This window comes from Felis catus, chromosome D4 (assembly GCF_018350175.1).
Source record: "Felis catus isolate Fca126 chromosome D4, F.catus_Fca126_mat1.0, whole genome shotgun sequence".
Taxonomy (NCBI): Eukaryota; Metazoa; Chordata; class Mammalia; order Carnivora; family Felidae; genus Felis; species Felis catus.
The window spans coordinates 19,761,822-19,785,045 of NC_058380.1; the positions used below are offsets into that span (position 1 = coordinate 19,761,822).

The 23,224-nt window shown below is 38.8% G+C and overlaps 1 long non-coding RNA gene across 2 annotated transcripts; it reads right to left on the reverse strand.

Annotated features, from left to right (window-relative positions):
* Positions 1 to 5,220: 5,220 nt before the first annotated feature.
* On the reverse strand, positions 5,221 to 22,556 carry LOC109493742. Of its 2 annotated transcripts, XR_006588809.1 has the most exons (5): positions 20,421 to 22,556; positions 16,561 to 16,663; positions 12,597 to 12,735; positions 5,990 to 6,191; positions 5,221 to 5,424 (listed from the first exon to the last, which is right to left on the reverse strand). It is a non-coding gene; the product is annotated as an uncharacterized LOC109493742 (long non-coding RNA). The 2 variants fall into 2 exon arrangements; XR_002148082.2 differs by lacking the exons at positions 12,597 to 12,735; positions 16,561 to 16,663 and having other exon boundaries at positions 20,421 to 20,683.
* Between the last annotated feature and the right edge of the window lie 668 nt (positions 22,557 to 23,224).

Consider the following 23,224-nt stretch of genomic DNA (forward strand, 5'->3'; position numbering starts at 1 on the left):
CTCCTTCGTTCAGTAGCTTAAATTTATCCTTGGTGTCCATTTTGTCCATGACCTATACCTGAGATCTCCTCTTTAAGGAGGACAAGGAAGTTGTGAGGGAAGACACAGAGTTTTGAGTGTTCCCCAGGGGTCCGCAGTTGATGCCAATATTCCCCTCCAGTTCCATCTGTCCTGAATTAACCCAGTTACACTACAGACCAACCACAGTTGACATGATTGCTACCTCCCCACCACCACAAAGGAATACCAGCAGAATGAGAGAAGAGAATAGTTTTCTTATCTGCACCATCAGTCCTTTATTTATGTGGGACCATGGATATGGACAACTGAGGCCAGTATGTCCATAGTGAATGATGTTTTCATGTAGCTGCAGAATTTTCTAAAATGGGACAGAACATCCCTTTAAGGTACATTACACATTAGACAAAGGAAGATCCCCTAGTATCCTTCCAATCTACTGCTACCAAAAACAAAGCAAAAAAACTTACTTGATCAGATTTTATGTCAACATTTAGATAATAATATAGGGTATTTTAAAAATAGGATGTTACAGTATTAAGATAGCTCAGACACACACACACACACACACACACACACACACACACACACCACCTTGTCATTATCAAGCCAATCCCTTCATATCACTAAAAAAGTCAAAGGGATCCTATTTTGTGCCAAATTCTCTTCTTTTAGCAGCTGCAGCCAGGTATTCTTCCATTAGAATCAAGCAGCTCTTCAGAATCTCCCAAGGTAGAGAATTCTAATTTAAATTCTCTCAGGTATACTATGAACTTCAAGTTCATAGTATCAACTGAATACATAAAACATCACAGCCACAGACCCATACCCATATCCATACAAGACTAGCCACTAAATATCAATTTCTTTAGACCAAAATTTTTCAACATGGGAATGAAGTAGTTACTTAGCTGACAAGGTTGGGGATAGTAGGCACAAGCAAAGAGGTGTCCCCACAAAACTAAAGCAGCTTCATTTTAAAAGGTATTTTTTTATACATTGGGGATTTTCAGAATATTTCATTTGAAAAATAGGTTCTGCTCTCTCTGCAAAATTTTAAGAACTATTACCTTATAAAATACTCTTTTCCAAGCTGAAGTAGTGTTCTCAGACTCCACTAAATGTCTCATAACCTAGAATCGCATTGCTTTTAAAACTGTTGACCTTGGTGGGATTGGAGGGGAGTGAGGCTGGTAAGGAGCAGGCAGAGAAAATGAAAGAGAACAAAAAAAAAAAAAAAAAAAGAAAAGCTTCGTGGTTTCTATTCATCAAGTGCAATCAATCACTCTATGCCAGCTGCCCAGCCACCTGTAAACTTAAAATTGAAATGGCTACCCAGATATTTCACTCCTACCTATCTATTCAAGGGAAGAGAAAGACTAAGTCCACAAAAGGCCTTGTAGGGGAATGTTCACATCAAATTTATTCATCATAGCCCCAAAATGGAATTAGCCCAAGTGTCCACTAGCACAACAAACTGTGATTCGTCCACACAATAGAATTTCTCAGCAATAACACTGGAGCGACTCCTGACACATCCAACAACATGAATAAATCTCAGAATGATCGTGCTGCATGAAAGAAGCAAAAGAGACGCAAAACACAAAAGAGAAAATATCGTATGATTTTATTCACATGAACTTCCGGAATAGGCAAATCTAATCTATGGCAGAAAAAAACCCAGAATGCTGGTGGCTTCAGGGAAGGGATATAAAGTGACTGGGAGGAGACACAAGGGAAGTTTATAGTAATGAACATGTTCTATATTTTGACTGAGGTATGGGTTACAAGAGTGTATTTGTCAAAACAGATCAAACCATACACTTAAGAATTGTGCATTTCAGGGGCGCCTGGGTGGCTCAGTCGGTTAAGCGTCCGACTTCGGCTCAGGTCATGATCTCGAGGCCTGTGAGTTCGAGCCCCGTGTCGGGCTCTGTGCTGACAGCTCAGAGCCTGGAGCCTCAGATTCTGTGTCTCCCTCTCTCTCTCTGACCCTCCGCATTCATGCACTGTCTCTCAAAAATAAATAAACGTTAAAAAAAATTTTAACAAAAAGAATTGTGCATTTCATTGTGTGAAAATTTTATCTGAATAGATTTAACTTGTGGGGAAAATACTCAACTGAAAAACTAAATGTGGCAAAAAACTGAGACAATATAGAAAAATATCTTTATGAGCTCGGAGTAGAAAACAATTTCTTTAAAGTTTTTTTATTATTTTTTTAATATGAAATTTATTGTCAAATTGGTTTCCATATGACACTCAGTGCTCATCCCCAACAGGTGCCCTCCTCAATGCCCATCATCCACCCTCCCATCCCTCCCACCCCCATCAACCCTCAGTTTATTCTCAGTTTTTAAGGGTGTCTTATGGTTTGGCTCTCTCCCTAACTTTTTTTTCCTTCCCCTCCCCCATGGTCTTCTGTTAAGTTTCTCAAGATCCACATAAGAGTGAAAACGTATGGTATCTGTCTTTCTCTGTATGACTTATTTCACTTAGCATAACACTCTCCAGTTCTATCCACGTTGCTACAAAAGGCCATATTTCATTCTTTCTCTAAAAGTTTTTTTTTAATGTTTATTTATTTTTGAGAGAGAGAGAGACAGATCGTGAGTGGGGGAAGGTCAGAGAAAGACAGAATCTGAAGTAGTCTCGAGGCTCTGAGCTATCAGCAGAGCCCAACAGAGGGCTTGAACTCACAGACTGTGAGATCGGGACCTAAGCTGAAGTCAGACACTTAACTGACTGAGCCACCCAGGTGCCCCAGAGAACAATTTCTTAAACAAGATACACAATGCTCTACATAGAAAGTACTGATGAGTATCTTTATTAAAACTTAAAATTCATGTAAAGAGGAGATGTACAGAAAAGATCAATTCAAAATGACCAATAAACATCAGAAAGGATGCTGACAGGTGGTAGCTACACTTGCAATGAGCATACCTATAGAGCTGCTGAATCGCTATGTTGTACACCCAAAACTAATGCTAACATAGTGTGTCATCTACGCTTCAAAAAAATAAAACAAAATAAATGAAAGGGTGCTTGACCTCGCGAGTGATCCTGTGAATGCAATTATTTTTTAAAGAAACAATTTCTTATCTGCCAGATTGGCAGCTTCAGAGACTTGTGATTTGGTGAAGCCGTGAGATTGTAAATCATACCGTGCTTTGTGACTGTCGATCAGTTTGGCGAATTCAGTCATTTTAGTATAAACAGAGCACTAGATCTAACACCTAGAAATTGAATTTCTGTTATAGACTCTAGAGAAACTCTTACATGGGCCCAAAGAGCACGTACAAGGAAGGTTATTGTAGCACTGTTTGCACTAGTGGAAAGATGGATTCCACTACAACATCCGTTCATAAAGGTGGTATAGTCGTATGGGGCAATATTACATGGCAGTTAAAAAGAATAAACTATTATCTCCATGTATCAAGGTAGCTAGGTCTCAAAAACATGTTAAAGTAAATATAATACCATATTTGTATTAAAACTGTATAAATGTATAAAAACTGACTCATAAAAACCTTAATCTTGGCTATGCCTCAGAAACAAAGAAAGGAAAAACAAGTGATGTAATGATTCGAAGGGCTTTATCTGAAATTTGTTATTAAAATAATAGGAAGAATCATCAAAATGCAAATGAATGAATCTTGATTTATTTCTGGTATCTTACACAAAAATTAACTCAAAATTAATCCTAGTAGGCACTGATTCTAGACTGTGACCTTGGGTTAGGCAAATAGGTCTTAGATATGATGTCTAAAGCACAAGCCATAAAAGAAAGAAAATTGATAAATTGGACTTCATAAAAATGCAAAATTTTGTTCTGTGAAAGACCCTGCTAAAAGCATGAAAAGACAAGCTATAAAACGGGAGAAAATATTTGCAAATATACTTATCTGGCAAAAGAAATTGAATCCAGAATATATGAAGAATTATCAAAATTCAACAATAAGAAAATGAACAGCAGATATTTTTTTAATTTTTTTAATGTTTATTTTTGAGAGAGAGAGAGAGACAGAGACAGAGTGTGAGTGGAGGAGGGGCAGAGAGAGAGAGGGAGACACAGAATCTGAAGTAGGCTCCAGGCTCTGAGCTGTCAGCACAGAGCCTGATGTGGGGCTTGAACCCATAAACCGTGAGATCATGACCTGAGCCTTAGTCGGACGCTTAACCAACTGAGCCACGCAGGTGCCCCTGATTTTTTTTTTTAATGAGCAAAGATTTAAACAGGCACTTCACTAAAGGAGATACACGGAGGGCCAAGAAGCCACATGAAAGCTGCTCAACATCGTTAGTCATTAGGGAAATGCAAATTAAAACCGTGAGGAGGCTGTGCTACACCTAACAGAATAGCTTAAAAAAAAAAAAAAGAACCAGACAACTCCAAGGGCTGAGAGGGACGAGAGGCAACTGGAATTTCAGATACTGCTGCTGGAAATGCACAGTGGCACAGCCACTTTGGAAAACTTCAGGCAAAGGAATGTGGGTGCTCCAGGTGAAATCAGGCAGCCTACAAGGAAGTGGTGAGGGCGAGAGAAAATGGGTAGGGTACCCCCTGCGTCTGTTTCCACCCCCATGTAACTACTTCAGTTCCCAGTTTATGGAGGGTTCTGTGAGGTTATTATAAGGACAATCCAACCGTAAAGATTCATCCTTAACGCTTTATCCTAAATGCTTTATCTGCAATCTTAAGCAACATAAGAAAGAGAAAAAAGGGATGTTTGTCACCAGTACCGGGTATAATCAAACCAATGCCTGCACACCAATGCCCTATGGATTCTGAGGTGAGCCTGCTCTGTCCCTAGAGGAGAATGGCTAGGGTTGCCAACCCCAGATTCTACTCCTACCACACGGAACGTCGCCCACCAGATATGAAAAATACTTTCGTAGGTTGAGATTCCTGAATGAGTCTAGTGAAGAAGAAGAGAGGGGTAGGAAGAGGGGAAAATCTTCAACTTGGAGGAAAATAGAAGTATAAGTATGATGATAAATGACAGTGGACGCTTGGCTTTGATTTGGAGGGTGTCGGGGAGAGAAGAATGGGGATAGTGGCAATTTACAGAGTCCGCGCCCATCTGAGGGAAGCAATTTTGCTATGTGGAAATGCAAGAGCAGGTTTCAAATCTTCTTATTGTCCTAGGGAAGCAGGACACGTGGGTTTGTACGTGAAATCCCTGAGTCGTAAACATTGGAAATGATTTTAAATTTTATTAGAACAACAACAAAAAGGTCTGGGGGCCAGATGAGGACTGGGAGGCACCATACTGTGTCCTCTGATGTGGACAGACTAAAAGCTAGGCCAAGCCACTCACCCCAGGCATGCTTTCTGTAGAACTCCCTTGGTTAGCACCTCCCAGTCTAGAGGAAGTCCCTGGGTTGGTTTACTTCATTAGCTGCCTGGAAGAGAAGGGAAAAAAGAGAAGCCAAAATTACTCTGAGGTCCCAAAAAAAGAAGCAAACATTTGCTACAGGCCAGTTATTATTCTTTTTGTCCTGGAATCTCCTGGGGTGGGAAAATGCAGAGTCTCAGGTCCCCTCTCAATTTACTTAATTAGAATCTCTGGTGGCTGGGTCTGCTGTAGATTTCCATTTTAACAAGCTCCTTGGGTAATTCTTACCCCCACTGAAGTCTGCCACTATTGAATTTTTCCACCTTTACTACAGAGGATTCAGTTACCATTGGGTCCATTTGGTCCTATATCTAAATTTGAGGTCTCGGGTGGGAAAAACAGTAATGGGAAAGAAAGGAAAGCTTTGAGCGCCCCCTAGGGGTTATCTTGTACAGTGAACAGCTTTATCATGATCAGTGATTTTTCAGAGGTGCTAGGAATAGAAATTAAGTAGTATTTTTGAGCCCTTATAGGCATTAAGCATTGTGACTGGCCACTCACATACATTATCTGATTTCAGCCTATGAGGCAGGTACGATTATTACTTGCATTTTGCAAAAGAGGAAATCTACCTGTAAATCCAGTGGCATGGCTGATGACTCCCTCTTCCTCAATATATTTTCTTCACATGGCTTCCAGGACACCATACTCTTTTTCATTTGCTTCCTGGCTCACTGGTTATTCCTTCTCAGTCTTCATGCTAGCACTCTCTCTTCTCCAAGACCTATTAATTTTGGAGCATCCCAAGGATCAGTCCTTGGTTTTCTTCTTTCCCTGTATAATTAACATACAGTGTCAAGTTAGTTTCATGTGTACAATGATTCAACAATTCTATACATTGCTCAGGGCTCATCACATGATAAGTATACTCTTAATCCCCTTTATCTATTTCACCTATTTCTCCACCCACCTGCCCTCTGGCAACCACCAGTTTGTTCTCTGGATTTAAGAGTCTGGTTTCTTGTTTGTCTCTTTTTTTCTCTGTTCATTTGTTTGTTTCTTAACCTCTACATATTAGTGAAATCATATGATATTTATCCTTCTCTGACTTATTTCACTTAGCATCATACCCTCTAGACCCATCTATGTTGTACATGGCAAGATTTCACTTGTTTTTATAGCTGAGTAATATTCCATTATGTACATATACCACATCTTCTGGGGCACCTAGGTAGCTCAGTTGGTTAAGCATCCCACTTAAGCTTAGGTCATGATCTCACAATTCATGAGTTTGAGCCCCACGTTGGGCTCTGTGCCTGCTTTGGATTCTGTGTCTCCCTCTCTTTCTGCCCCCTCCTCCCACCCACTTGTGTTGTCTCTCTCTCTCTTTCTCTCTCAAAAAAAATAAACATTAAAAAATAAAAAATAAACATATTCCAAATCTTCTTTATCCATTCATCTATCAAGGTACACTTGAGTTGCTTCCATAATTTGGCTATTATAAAATTGCTTCAATAAACATTGGGGTGTATATATCTTTTTGAATTAGTGTTTTTGTTTGTGTAAATGCCCGGTTATGAGAGTACTGGATCATATGGTAATTCTATTTTTAATTTTTTGAGAAACCTCCATACTGTTTTCCACAGTGGCTGCACCAATCTGCATTCCCACGAACAGTGCATGAGTGTTTCTTTTTTTCCACATCCTTGCCAATTCTTGTTATTTCTTGTGTTGTTGATTTTAGCCATTCTGACAGGTGTGAGGTGATATCTCATTGTGGTTTTGACTTGCATTTCCCTGATGATGAGTGATGTTGAGCATCTTTTCCTGTCCTGGCCATCTGTATGTCTTCCAGACATCCAGACATAAGCAGACATAACCAGAATGATCTTCCTAACATGTAATTCAAAATGTATCATTTATCTGCCTAAAATCTTCCCAGGGCTTCCCATTTCACTCAAACAAAATGGCAAAATCCTTAGAATGTCCAACAAGGCCTTCTACAAGTAGGGCCCCAATTCCTCTCTGACCTCACCTCCTGTTACTCCCTCCCTTATCCTGCTCCAGACGCACTGGTCTCCAATGCTATTCCTTACGTATTCTTGGCTTGATTTGGCCTGAAGGCCTTCACCCTGGCTCTTTCATCTGCCTCAAACATTCTTCCCTCAGAAGTCTACTTGGGTAACTACGTCACTTCCTACAAATCTTTACTCAAATGTCACCCTCTCAATGCGACCAACCCGGATTCTGCTGTCGGAAATTACAAGCTCTTTTTCTCCCTGCATGCCCAAACCTTTTATCATGCTCCATTTATTCCATAGCGTTATGGCTTGGCAACGTATTACATAATTTAACTCTTTATTATGCTTATAGTTACTCCCCCCCCCCCCCCCCCCCGCCCCACACACTAGAACGTAAGCTCCAAGAAGGCAGGGATTTGGGACTGTTTTGTTTACATACAGGTTGCAAACACATAGGTCAGTGCCTGAGATTTAACAGAAATATCTCTTGAGTGAATGAGACACGAAGAGGTTACATACCTAGTCCTAAGTATTCAATACTCCATTTGACAAGTACACCTGAATAAGAAACAATTCTTTTCTCCTTATAGAGAAACATACAGCAGCTCCATACAGTCTGTTTGGGCATCTTCTATGGAGAGGAGTGCTGAATACCAGCAGCCACAGCCCTCTTTAAAGAGGTGACACACAGCAGTGGGCTGTGTCTATCACTCACCTCTCCACCACTTGTACCACACACAGAGCTGGGGACTGTCTTCTTTACCCAATTTATTCAGAGACTGTAATGCTGAGCTACAAGTTGTATTCTTCCCTACCATGAGAAGTAATATACAGTCTGTGGGGTACATTTTTCAATATACTATACAGGTTTATTTTTTAAGTTTATTTATATTTATTTTGAGAGAGTGAGCATGAGTGGGGAAAGGGTGGAGAGAGGGAGAGAGAGAATCCCAAGCAGGCTCCACCCTGTCAGTGCAGAGCTTGATGCAGGGCTCAAACTCATGAACCATGAGATTGTGACCTGAGCCAAAATCAAGAGTTGGACACTTAACTGACCAAGCCACCCAGGCAACCCTACCAAACGGGTTTAAAGATGAATTGCAACTCACAAAAAGAAGCAACGTAAAAAGTCTGTGGAATGAATTTTCACTAAACATGTTACTGAGTGAGGCTGGCTTGCCATCAGCTGTACCTTGATAAGGGATGCAGCAAATGGCTCTTTTCAGGGCATCCTGAATTGCCAGAACTTCTCTGTAATTCTCACAGAGAAGCAAGCAACGGCTTCCTGTAGTAAGTACCTTAGGCAGCTGTATCAAAAAAACCAGAGACTTCTAAGACTCAGTACCAGAAAATAAAGGGATGGGGGCAAGAAAAACCTCCATACTTCCTGAAACATTTATCCAATTTACTCACACAAATTCCCAGCAATCTGAATCACACTTACAATTCCCGCTCTCACAACTGGACAATTCGCTTCAAAGACAAAAGGCAGCTAGACAGACTGCTTAAAGATGAAAGAAAAGATTCTAGTCTATGTCAACAATTAAATTGTGTCAATGGTGTGCTTTTCGATTGCAGCAGCAAAATCATCTCAAAAGGGTGTGTGTGTGTGTGTGTGTGTGTGTGTGTGTGTGTAATTTCAATCACGGTAACTACCTTTTCCTGTGGGAATAATTTATCCATAAGGAACTATTTCCAAATTTGGCATATTCCATGGTAGCCAGTATCTCCTCCTTCACAGAGGATGCCTGGTGGTCACTGTTATGACAAGATGGCTTCCTAGCAAATTCACCTGAACTTGTTGACATACTTACTTCCCTTGACATCCAGGCCACCACACCCTCCAGGTTTTCCTCTCACCTCCCTGCTCACTTTTCAGTCTCATCTCTGCTCCCTCTCATCGCCCTGACTTCTAACCATTGGACTGACTGCCACAGCGTCAAGTGTTGAACCTCTTCTTTACCTTCGTTCTCTCTGCTGATGATCTCAGCCAGCCTTCATGATGCCATCTACATGCTGCTGGCTCCTGCCTTTCTACCTCCAGCCCAGAATTCTCTCCTGGATTCCAGACTTTTCTAAGAGAAAGACTTGACTGGCATCTCCACTTAGATACCTAACAGGCATATCAAATCTAACATTCCCTGAACCAAACTCCTGATATCAGATCCCACCCCACCCAAATCTTTGCTGTCTCAGGAAATGGTAATTCCATTCCTCTAGTTGCTTAATCTAAACTTTGGCCTTCTTTCTTTCTTTCATCATGCTCCACATTCAATGTTTCAGCAAATCCCATTGGATTTATATTCAAATTCTATCCAGAATCTAATCTCTTCTCACCACTCTTCTGCCACCACCTGGTTGAACTGAAGCCATCAGTATCTGGTTTTTTTCTGGATTATTGCGAAGAGTCCCATAGCTGGTTCCCCTGCCTCAACTATTCCCCCCTTTTACAAACTATTCTGTTTACCAGCCAGTGGTTCTCACAGTGTGGTGCCAGACCAGCAGCACTGGCATCACCTAGGAACTTGCTAGAAATGCAAATTCCCCTGCATCACACACAGACCTACTCAATCAGAAACTCTGGGGATGGACACAGCAACTGTGTGCTAAGAAGCCATCAGAGGTGGCTGATGCACACTCAGGTTTGAGAACTGATGCTCTACAGAAGTGGTTAGCCAGAATGATCCTTTGAAAATGCAAATCAGGGGGTGCTTGGGTGGCTTGGTCAGTTAAACATCCGAATTTGGCTCAGGTCATGATCTCGAGGTTCACGGGTTCGAGTTCTGTGTTGGGCCCTGGGCTGAAGCTCAGAGCCTGGAGCCTGCTTCAGCTCCCTCACTCTCTGCCTCTCCCCCACTTGTATGCTCACTCTCTCTCGAAAATAAATAAATAAACTTTAAAAAATGGAAATCAGATCATGTTCCCCTCTCCACTCACAATCCTCCAGTGGCTTTTCTAGCTCCTTTGAGTAGGAGCCTGCCTCCTCCTGATGGCCTGCAGCCACCCTTGTGATCCATTCCCACTCACACCATATGTGTAACCACCTCTCTCTTCTCCCTTTATTCACTGTGTCTCTCTGCTTTGCCTCCAGTCAGGGCCTTTGGACCACTGTTTCCTCTGCCTGGGACACCCTCCCTACTCCATTCTCTCACATAACCATGTGTCCCTCTCCCTCTTTTCCTTCCAGTCTCTGCTCAAATGTCAGCTCATCAGAAGAGTTTTTCCAGCCACCACATTTAAAATTAAAAACCCCACTTCCCATCCCCACTTCTTGTGCTCCTTTCCCCCCTTACTCCACATTATTTCTTCTGCACAGGGCCTGTCACCTTCCAGCATAGAGTATGCTGCACTCATTTATTTGTTTAATAGTCATTGCACCCAAGAATATATGCTCTATGAGACCGGGATCTGTGTGTATTGTACTCACTGTTGTATCATCAGAGCCTGGAACAATGCTGGCATATGGTAGGGGCTCCATAAGTATTTGTTGACTAAGTGAATAACTAAATGATGGCCGAAGCATTCCTCTGGATAAACGATACGTTTCTTGTCCTGATACTGCCATTGCTGAAAATATTTTTAGGGCAATAGTCGGGAAGAAGGGAAACCATTTAGGAGGACACTACTTGCAATAATCCTGAAGAAAGATGACAATGGCTTCAGTTTGAACAGGTGGTGCATAGGAGGTGGTCACAAGTGACTGGCTTCTGGATACAAGTTGAATATAGCACTGATGGACTGAGGTCAATTTATAGGTCACATATGGAAACTAGTCTCAGAATTTAAGAGAGATCACCCCTTTAAAAAAAGTGAAAAATACAGTAGCTCAGCTTAATTACACACATTATTTACTAGTCCCAGAATCATATGACATTTGGCTTTATTGCAGAAATCAAATTTCCCCTTGAAAAGAGAAATGGAGAACCACTGAAGACATTCACAGGCTATGAATGCAGTTTCCTATACGACGAAAGAATACATTGGATTTTCACAGGATACAATCTTATATTTGTGTGATTTAATCCTCACAGCAATCCTTTGAGATCCTTGTTATTAACCCCATTTTTCAGATGAAGGAAATAAGTCTCAGGGCAGAGGATTTCAATCCAGGCCAGGTCACACATTTTCTTGATGAGTAAAAGCAATGTGCTGGGAACAAATGCACCTGCTGCCTAGAAGAGAACATTTCGGTACGTCCTATCTCTCTTGACTTCATATTCACATTTCATAAGGACAACTTCTCCAGAGGATCAGAGCCCTATAGCAAATATAAAACAGCCAGGACGATGGGGGTCAATTCTGTTTTTCCTGCTGTTCAGGCTGGGAATGAGTCTCCTTTCAATAGCCAAAGCCCTGGGTCAGGTGCCATGGTTCCTCCAGACACTGTTTCCAGTGTCCCCAGGAGAAACCATTGCCATCTTGCCATCACCATGGGGATTTGATGCTTTCCAGGGCTATGTAGACAGCATTCTCTCAAGACAAGGAACTATTGTTTGGGTAGAAAGAGAGGGTGTTTCTCACTTCAGTGAGAATGGACTTGAATACGGATTCACATTTCAACAATGCCTCCTTTTGTAAAAATGGGTGGGTTTTTATTTATTTATTTTTTTGGCTTATGTGATTTTTTTTTCAGACTCAGATCACTGTCTCTAATGACTATTTCTCCTACAATGTTTCTTAAGAATGTTAGGTATGTGTTCCTGGGTGCTATGCACCCAGGGAGTAAAATTCATGTTGCATATTAACCTGAAGTCTCCTTGCTATCTTGAGCAGACTCCGGGGCAGAAAGGGAGGCTGGGGGCAGAAGACATGGGTTCATGGGTGGGAACTGGCACTTACTGAGAGCAGCATCTAATGAGCAGACACTTCAGATACATTATTCCGATTAATCCTCACAATCACCTGAGCAGATACTATCCCCGTTTTCCAAATGAGAAATGTAATTAGGTAACTGGAGCAAAATCACACAGCTGGTGAGACTGGAATCTGGGATCGGTTCCCAGATCTCACTCTAAACCTGTTCTCTTTCCATTTCCTGTTCCAGGCTTCCTTGCTGACCTTTCTAAGCTTTAGTTTTTTCAGATGAGTCACCTGGTGGGAAGAGTATGTGAGATGGTGCTTCTGAACGAATGTCTCCATCATAGCCGCATGTCACATAATAGGTACTTAAAAATAATCAAATTTTCTCCTGTCTTCCTTGTGCATCATCTCATCTTACCTTTCTGATTTCTCCTTCTCTTCTCTCTCCTATTCTTTCAGCTCCTGCTTTCTTTTCATTTTCGTATCCTTTTCTTTGTAGAAAATCAAAATCTAAAGAACTCATTCCCAGTGGCAACATAAGCTTTAAAAACAATCCCCTAGGAATAAACCAACAAGAACAATGCAAGGTCCATGTGAAGACAACTATAAAATTTTATAGAAGATATAAAAGAAGACCCAAATAAATGGAAAGCTACAGTTTCTGGATGAAAGACTTGATATTATAAAGATGTCAACTTCCCAAATTAATCCATAAATTCAATGCAATCCTAATAAAAATCCCAACAGGAGATTTATTGAATTTGATAAGCTGATTTTAGAGTTCATGTAAAAGAGAAAATGCACAAGAACAAGCAATAAAATTTGAGGAAAAAAAAGAACACAGAGGACTTTTCAGTTATCAAAATATACTAAGTTTATGTTAAACAATGTATCAGTTCAGAATAAAGACATGAAAAATTGAACAGAAAAAGACAATTCAAAAACAAAGGAACATGCATTTCAAATCAGAGCAAGAAGGATACACTATTCAAAAATTATATTGAGAGTGTTGGAAATCCTGAAAAATATTTAATTTAGATGCCAGTATCATATCATAAACACAAAACCAAAATGGATTAAATTCTAAACACTAATTAAAAAAAAACAAATCAGAAAGGAACTACATAATATATCAAGTTTTATGTTGGAAGAGGCAGTGATAAAGCCTTTCCTAAGAAAGACAAAAATTCCAGGAGCCATTAATAAAAAAGTCTTACTGTGAACAAACTGAAAGATCTGTATAACAAAAAAACCCACAAAAACAAAAACACAAACAAAATAAAAGGTCCCACTGAAAGTCTCTGCAAAATATATAAAACAAAATATAGTATACAAAAGCCATTAAAATCTCCTAAAGTTATTGCAAATATATAAAACACAAAACTGGTTAAAAGAAATAGAGAGACAATTCACATACACCAAAAGAATGATAAAATCTAAAGTTGTTTACTGCCCAGAGTAATAAAGGAAATGCAAAATAAACCACGAGGCACACTTTATAACCAATCAGGGTCTGACACCAGTATTATCAGGTGGAAATGGGCAGTTTCTGTAGAGGCTGTAATAGTGTACATTGATATAAAATTTTTGGATGGCAAATTAGAAATATCTATTAAAATTTAAAGTAAGTACATCCTTGGAATTCTATTTCTAAAAATCTGTTTTTCTGAAATATTCATTCACGTTCAAAAATAAATAAACATAGGGGGAGCCTGGGTGGCTCAGTCAGTTGAGCGACTAGCTTCGGCTCAGGTCATGATCTCATGGGTCGTGAGTTCAAGCCCCACATCGGGCTTTGTGCTGACAGCTCTGAGCCTGGAGCCTGCTTCGGATTCTGTTTCTCCCTCTCTCTACTCCTTCCCCACTTGCGTGTGCTCTCTCTCTCTCTCTCTCTCAAAAATAAACATTTAATACATAAATAAATAAATAAATAAATAAATAAATAAATAAATAAATAAATACAGTCATCACAGCTTTATTTATAATAAGGAACAACTGAAAAGGGCAGAAATTTCCCTCAAGTAGCGAATGGTTGAATGAATTTTGTGCATTTGTATTGTGGAATACTATACGATGAGTGAAAAAAAAATGAGGTAAATTTATATTTACTACGTGAGAGTTCCAAGACATGTGATCAAGTAAAAAAAGCAAGATGCCAACTGCTTTGGGTGAGGAGGACTTCTTTTTTATTTACTCTTACAACTGCATATTTGTATGCAGTTAGCACATTTTGCTTACGTAAGTAAGAATAAAAGGAATCTTACTTAATATGATCCAAAAACCACAGCAGTACCATAACTGTCAGTACCATGCTGTCACGTATCCATAAACCTCACCGGGGCCCACAGGCTGCAAGAGGTCCTGGGCTACACCCTTCCAGGTAAGGGGTTGATTGGTGATACCAAGGTCAAGAGGTTGGAGGCTCAAAAGAACAAAGCTGAAATAATGCTGAACTAGCTAGCACAAGAGGAGAAAGTTCTTCCTCAACACCGTTTACTGGTCCAGCTATCGGCAAGAATCACTTATTTCCCTCTTCTGTTTTGGACTTCATTGGAAGTCCTTTTGTCAAAGGGAACTGCAGTACCCAGGACACGACAATGCCGTATCCATCTTCTATTTCTTGATAAAATCCCTCCTGTCATGGGGGAAACACAGCACCAAGTCTCTCTCTCCTCCTTTCCCTCTGCAAAACCTTCATTCTTGTTTAGCTGAAACATTTAGGGAAAACAAAACAAAACAAAAAACTACTTAAAAACAGATTTTTTGTAACAAAAACATAGGTGCATCTATAAAGGTTACGTATTAGACTTTGCACCAAGAATCATTTTCTCTGGAAAAATTCATTTAGAAAGTGAAAAAGTATCATCATTCAAAACAAGGCCATTATTCTCCGACAATTTTTTGCATATGTATTCTAATTATTTTGCACTATGTTGCACTATTTAAAAATCTTTCTTTTTCCATGTAGATTTTTCACCTTCTAATCATTTTGCACTGTTTTCACATATTTTTCAGAAGAGTATATTGTTGAGCCTAAGGTTCACAGGATAGCAAGCTAGAACCAAAACTGTAAGTGATCGCACAAATAAGAAAGCAGGTGGGAAAAATTCTGTGCTTATCACTTGAAGAATAACCAAAACACTTGAGCATTTTGAGCAGAATGAACTTTGGTGTGAAAATTAGGAAATCTCAACTCCACTGTTCTGCACCAGTCATTCCATGAGATGTTGGACAAATGTGTGGCCTCTTCGATATTTCACAGATAGAGGAGTTTCCTTATCTGTAAATGAACTGGATTGGATAACAATCCATTGATAAGTTGCTTGAGCTCTTACTGTGTGTTCAGAACTAGGCTATGTGCTTTATATATATTATCTTGTTTGATTCCTATCACAGCCATTTGAGATAGAGATTATTCCCTCAATTTTTTAGATGAAGATGCTGAGGCTCAGATAGAGTAAATAACTTTATTTCCCTAGGGAATACAACTAAAAGTGGGGAGTCTGGATTTGAATCCAGATCTAATTCTGAAGTTTGTATTCTTAAGCTAAGAGCTAATCATAACCTTCACTATATGTTGTTTTAAGGCTACCTTTGCATTATACTTTTACTCCTGATGGGTTGAGGGAGAAGGAGGAGAGGTTTGAAATAAGAGGACTTTAAGATTCCCTTGCTGTTTCAGACAGTGAGTATAACTTAAAGCTTCTTCCATATCTAGAATGTTCAGATGTGGGGGGCAATACATTTCCACACCAGGCTGGAAATTTATAGTTGTGAGGGCATCCTGAAAATTTCCACTAAGATGACAAATGATTTAAGCGGCTGAAGACAGACAAATCTCTCAGCTAAAAAGACACTTCCAGGTCAGCTTCGCTGGCTAGCCTGGATGCTTATGATTCACTTATTGTGCGATAAAGTGGTGGGCTTATGTTTCCAGAGCTAATGATTCAAAAGCTTTCTGTGGTATTAAACTGAGACGCATACAGAAACAAAAGGCAATTAGAAGCAATCAAGGCATTCAGAAATTAAGATTCAATTCTGCATTTGCTAAACTCTTCATGAAGGAAATCAGTAAATTTTTAAAGCCATGAATATGATACACAAAGAATTAAAAAAGCAATCAATTTAAAAATGTATACATGCTTCCCAGAATGCTTAGGGTATGTAGGACTGAGCCATTTTTCACTTGTCACATTCACATTTATATAGACATGTGCCTGTGAACACTCTCTTGAGTAATATTTCTATTTCAGTTGACAGATGAACGGGTATGTAACTCTTTGAGCTCCAGAAAAATCCTTATGACCATCTAAGACTAAAAGCCACACTGAACTATTTTTACAAGTACTTCTGGCAAAATGCAGTGAGCAGGCTTCTCTTACTTGGATTTTGGTATAAAAGATGTTTGAAAATCCCTGAAGTCACCTTCAGCTGGTAGATCTTAAGGTTTGTGACAGTACCATCATACTCAGCCTCTAGGAAACTCTAAAGTGACAAGAAGACAGGAATAGAAATAATTATTTTTTAGGGTACCTGGGTAGCTGTCAGTTAAGTGTCCGACTTCAGCTCAGGTCATGATCTCACGGTTCGTGAGTTTGAGCCCCACATTGGGCCGCTGGCTGACAGCTCAGAGCCTGGAGCCTGCTTCAGATTCTACGTCCCCCTCTTTCTCTGCCCCTCCCTCACTCAGGCTCTCTCTCTCTCAAAAATGAATAAACATTAAAAAAAGTTAAAAGAAAAGAAATAATTATTTTTCCATCCAAGCAACTCTTTGGCTTCTTCAGTTAATACTTGCATTTTTCTCAGTGCCAAATTCAGTACCTTTAGAAGATGGAGTAAAGCATTTTACGTTTCAGACATCACCCTTCCATTAGTCACTCACGTATTTTGATTTTCTTCACATGGTCCAGTTTCTATATTTCGTCCAAATTTTTCCTGCCCAGCTCCTTTGTACCTGTTGTTACCTATGTCTGAAATACTCCTATATCTCCTCTCCCTTTTCCAGCTGGCTCACGTTTAGGTTTTAGCTTAAATATCACCCTTTGGGAGAGGTTTTCCATACTAACTGCTAAACCATGACTCCCTATTGATGCAAGAGTGGCTCAAAATTCACAAATCAATCAATGTGATACTTCACATCAACAAGAAAAACCACATGATCATTTCAACAAGTGCAGAAAATCACCTGACAAGGTAACAACGTCCACTCATGATAAAAACCCTCAACAAAGTAGATTTAGAGAAAACACACCTCGAAATAATAAAGGCCATTTATGAAAAACCCACACCTACCATCATACTCAATGGGGAAAAAATGAGAGCTTTACCCCAATATCTGGAACAAAACAAGGATGTCCACTCTCACCACTTTTATTCAACATACTACTGGAAGTCCTAGCTACAGCAATCAGACAACAAAAAGAAATAAAAGGTATGTAAATTGGTAAGGAAGAAATAAAACTTTCACTATTTGCAGATAACAAATCCAAAAGATTCCACCCAAAAACTGCTAGAATTGATAAATGAATTCAGTAAAGTCACAGGATACAAAATCAATGCACAGATATCTGGTGCATTTCTATACACTAATAATGAAGCGGCAGAAAGAGAAATTAAGAAAATAATCTCATTTACAATTGTGCCAAAATCAATAAAATTGCCAGGAATAAACTTAACCAAGGCAGTGAAAGACCTCTACTCAGAAAACCAAAAAACACTGATGAAAGAAAGTGAAGATGACACAAACAAATGGAAGGATGTTCCATGCTCATGGATTAGAAAAATAAATATTATTATAATATCCATAATGCTCAAAGCAATCTACAGATTTAATGCATCCCTATCAAAATACTCAACAGCTGTTTTCACAGAACTAGAACAAACAATCCTAAAATTTGTATGGAACCACAAAAGACCCCAAATAGCCAAAGCAATCTTGAAAAAGAAAAACAAAACTGGAGGTATTACAATCCCAGATTTCAAGATATACTACAAAGCTATAATAACTAAAATAGTATGGTACTGGCATAAAAACAGACACATAGATCAACAGAACAGGAAAGAACACATAGAAAAAATCCACAGTTATATGGTCAATTCCTCTTTGACAAAGGAAGCAAAAATACACAATGGGAAAAAGACCATCTTTTCAACAAATGGTGTTGGAAAAACTTGACACCTACATGCAAAAGAATGAAACTAGACCACTTTCCTACACCATACACAAAAATAAACTCAAAATGGATTAAGGACCTAAATGTGAGACCTGAAACTATAAAAATCTTAGAAGAGAGCACCGGCAGGAATTTCTCTGACATAGGCCATAGCAACATCTTTCTAGATATATCTCCTGAGGCAAGGGAAACAAAAGCAAAAACAAACTATTGGGACTACATCAAAATAAAATCTTCTGCACAGCAAAGGAAATAATCAACAAAACTAAAAGACAATCTACTGAATGGGAGAAAATATTTGCAAATGACATCTCTAATAAGGGATTAGTACCCAAAATATATAAAGAATTTATACAACTCAATATCAAAAAAACAAATAACCCAACTAAAAAATAGAAGAAGATAAATACCATATGATCTCAATCATGTGTGGAACTTAAGAAACAACAAGTAAACAAAGATAAACAAGACAAACCAAAGAACAGACTCTTAACTATAGAGAACAAACTGGTTGTTGCCAGAAGGGAGGTGGGTGGGAGGATGGGTGAAATAGGTGAAGGGGATTTAGAGTGTGCTTATTATGATGAACACCAAGTAATGTATAGAATTGTTGAATCACTATATTGTACACCTGAAACTAATATAACATACTATGTTAACTATACTGGACTTATTTTAAAAATGGGAAGAAAACATGAATAGACATTTCTCCAAAGAAGACAAACAGATGAGGGGCGCCTGGGTGGCTCTGCCGGTTAAGCATCCGACTTCAGCTCAGGTCATGATGTCACATTTCCTGAGTTCCAGCCCCAAGTCAGGCTCTGTGCTGATGGCTCGGAGCCTGGAGCCTGCTTCGGATTCTGTGTTTGTGTCTCTCTCTCTGCCCCTCTCCCGCTCATGCTCTGTCTCTCAAAAATAAATAAAGATTAAAAATATTTTTTTAAAAGAAGACAAACAGACGACCAACAGACACAGGAAAAGATGCTCAATATCACTCATAATTAGGGAAATGCAAATCAAAATCACAATGAGATATCACCTCATACCTGTCAGAATGGCTAGAATCAACAACATAAGAAATAACAAGTATTGGCAAGGATGTGGAGAAAAAGGAACCCTTGTACACTGTTGGTGGGGATGCAAACTGCTTCAGCCACTGTGGAAAACAGTATGAAGGTTCCTCAAAAAAATTAAAAATAGAATTACTATATGATCCAGCACTTCCACTAATGGGTATTTACGCAAAGAAAACAAAAACACTAATTCAGAAATATATACACACCCCTACGTTTATTGAAGCATTTTTACAATAGCCAAATTATGGAAATAACCCAAGTGTCCATCAATAGATGAATAGATAAATTAGAAGATGTGGTATATGTATACAATGGGATATGATTCAGCCATAAAAAAAAGAATGAAATCTTGCCATTTGTGACAACATGGATGGATCTAGAAGGTATAACTCTAAGTGAAATAAGTCAGAGAAAGATAAATACCATATGATTTCACTCAAATGTGGAATTTAAGAAACGAAAATGAAAAAGTAAAAAACAGGATAAACAGAAAGACAGGCTCTTAACTATAGAGAACAAACTGGTGATTACCAGAGGGGAGGAAGAGGGGGGGACAGGTGAAATGGGTGAAGGGGATCAAGAGTATACTTATCATGATAAGCATTGAGTTATGTATAAAATTGCTGAATCACTATATTGTACACTTAAAATTAATATAATACTGTATGCTAATTATACTGGAATTAAAATGTTTTAAATGTCCACCTACCTCCCTCCATTTGGTTCCATTACTTTAAATAATCATATAAAATTATTTATTTATTTTAAAACAATCATATTTATACTTGTATATCTAAAATAGCATTTATTTTCTTTTAGTATTTCTGACTTTTCCAACAGGACTGCAAACTCCATGAGAGTACAGAATGTAGTGAACATTACTCACTGCTCTATTTGTGGCCTTAAGGTGCATATACATTGCATTGTTTCCAGGTGAAAAAGTGATACATATACAAACAGTATAAGCGCGCACCGCCTCTCTGCCCTTACTACCTTCTTCCGTGGGCTCTTGTCTTCTCTTGGCTCCGGAGAGTCCATTCTGCTAGTCTTCTGGCGGTTTTCTGGGTTATTTAAGCAAGTGTGGGTGGAATCTAAGTGATCAGCAGGATGAGGTGAGCCCAGCGTCCTCCTCTGCTGCCATCTTCCCCCTATGTTATCCAAACACAGTATAAGAAAACTACAGACCAATACCCCTCAGGAGTATAGAAGGAAAATCCTTAACAAAATATTATTAAACAGGTCTCAGCACATATAAAAGCAATTACACATCATGACCAAGCGGAGTTTAACCCAGAAATACTAGGTTAGTTTAACAACTGAAAATCAATTTAATGTAATGCACTATATTAATACAGTGATGGACAAAAAAACAAAACAAAACAGATTACTATCTCAATAGATGCAAAAAAAAAATCACTTGGCCAAATTCAATAGCTATTTATGATTTAAAAAAATATTCTCAACAAACTTCCTCAACCTGATAAAGGGCATCTCTGAAAACCTACAATTAACATCCCATGTAGTAGTGAAAGACTGTATTCTGTCCCCTCCCTCCAAATCAGGAATAAGATTAGGATGTCCACTGTCATCACTTCTATTCAAGATTGTACTGGAGATTCTGTCAATGCAATAAGACAAAGATACTAGAGGCATAAACATTGAAAAGGAAGAAGTAAAACTATATTTGTGATGACAGAGTCATGGATGTAGAAAATCCTAAGATACAAAAAAAGAAAAAAGAAAAAAAAACAAAGAAATAGAACTAACAGTTTGGGTTAGCAAGGTCAGAGTATACAAGATCAATATAGAAAAATCAATTTTATTTCTCTAAGCTAACAATGAACAATCCAAAAGTGAAATTGAGGAAACGATTTCATTCACAATACTATCAAAAGATCAAAATACTCAGGAATATATTTAACGAAAGAAATGCAGGACTTGTACAGTGAAAACTATACAGAAGTGTTGAAAGCAATTAAATGCTTAAATAGAAAATTATTTCATATTCATAGATGGGAAAGACTTAATGTTGTTAGTTGGCAATTCCTTCTAAATTAACCTATTGATTTAATGCAATCCTTATCAAAATCCCCACAGGCTTTTGTAGAAATTGACAAGAAGATCCTGAAATTTACATAAAAATAAAAATAGAACAGCCAAAATCTCTTTGAAAAAGGACAAAGTCAGAGGACTTATCTTACCTGATTTAAGACTTACTATAAAACTTCAGTGATTAAGACAATGTGATATTAGCATAAGAATAAGTATAGATCAATGGAACAGAATAGAGTCTGGAAATAAGTTATACATATAAGGTCAATATATTTTTGATAAAGTTTCCAGGGTAATCCAAGGGGATAAGAATTATCTTTCGAACAAATGAAATGGTGCTGGAAAAACTGTAAATCTAAATGCAAAAAAATAAACCTAGCCTTCTTCCTTATACAATGTACAAAAACTTACTCAAGACAGATTGTACACCTAAATATAAGAATTAACTACAAATCTTCTAGAGGCAAAGAAAGATTACAGTCTTTGCAGTCTTGGGTTAGGCAAAAACGTCTTAGGTATGACACCAAAAGAATAAAAGTTGGCCAACTGGAGTTACAAAACTGAAAATGTTTGTTCTTCAAAATACAACACTGAGAACATTATGAACTGACAAAGTCATAAACTGGGAGAAAACATTTGCAAAACACACACCTGATAAAGGACTTGTACCCAAAATACATATAAGAAAAAAACTTCATAACTCAATAGTAAGACCAACAGCCTAATTAAAAACGGGTAAAATATTTTAATAGACATTTCACCAAATAAGATAAATGACTTGAAAATAAGCACATGAAAAGATGTTCAATATTACTAGTCACTTCAGAAATACAAATAAAACCATAAGATACCACTGCACACCCACTAGAAAGGCTAAAATCAAAAGGCTGACAATATCAAAAGGCTGACACAGATGCAGAAAGATGTTGCTTTTGAAGGAATTCATGTGAGAGAAAGATAAATGAGTGCTTTGGGGAACAAACTTCATGGAGGTGATGTGGCTTAGACTTTTTAATTTTTTTATTATTTTTTAATGTTTATTTATTTTGAGAGACAGTGTGAGCAGGGGAGGGGCAGAGAGAAAGGGAGACACAGAATTCAAAGCAGGCTCCAGGCTCTGAGCTGTCAGCACAGAGCCTGATGTGGGACTTGAACTCATGAACCCTGAGATCATGACCTGAGCCGAAGTTGGATACTCAATGGACTGAGCCGCCCAGTAGCCCCAGCTTAAACTTTTTTGATTGGGCAAATCTCAAATGGTTCTGTCAGGCAGCTACAACTTAAAAGTGAGAGAATTGTATTAGAGGAGCCATACAACTCCTTTCTTCGAAATGGGAATAAGTTACGGGTGGACCTAGGTGGCTCAGTCAGCTGAACGTCCAACTTCAGCTCAGGTCATGATCTCAGGGTTCATGGGTTCAAGCCCCACATCTGGCTCTATGCTGACAGCTCAGAGAGTGGAGCCTGCTTTAGATTCTGTGTCTCCCTCTCTCTCTTGTCCTCCCCCACTCGCATTCTGTCTCTCTCTCGAAAATAAAAAATAAACAGTAAAAAAAAATTTTAATGGGAATAAGTGGAAGGGAGAGGAAATGCAACCTCAGGGCAGGGAGAAGTATACATGGAACACATAAGTGGTTATGCTGAGCGTGTGTGTGATAATGAGACAACAGCCAGGCAAGGGATAGGCTGCAGGCAGATGAGCTTCCAGGAGTAGATCAGGAGAGAGCAACATCAGATTTGGGTTG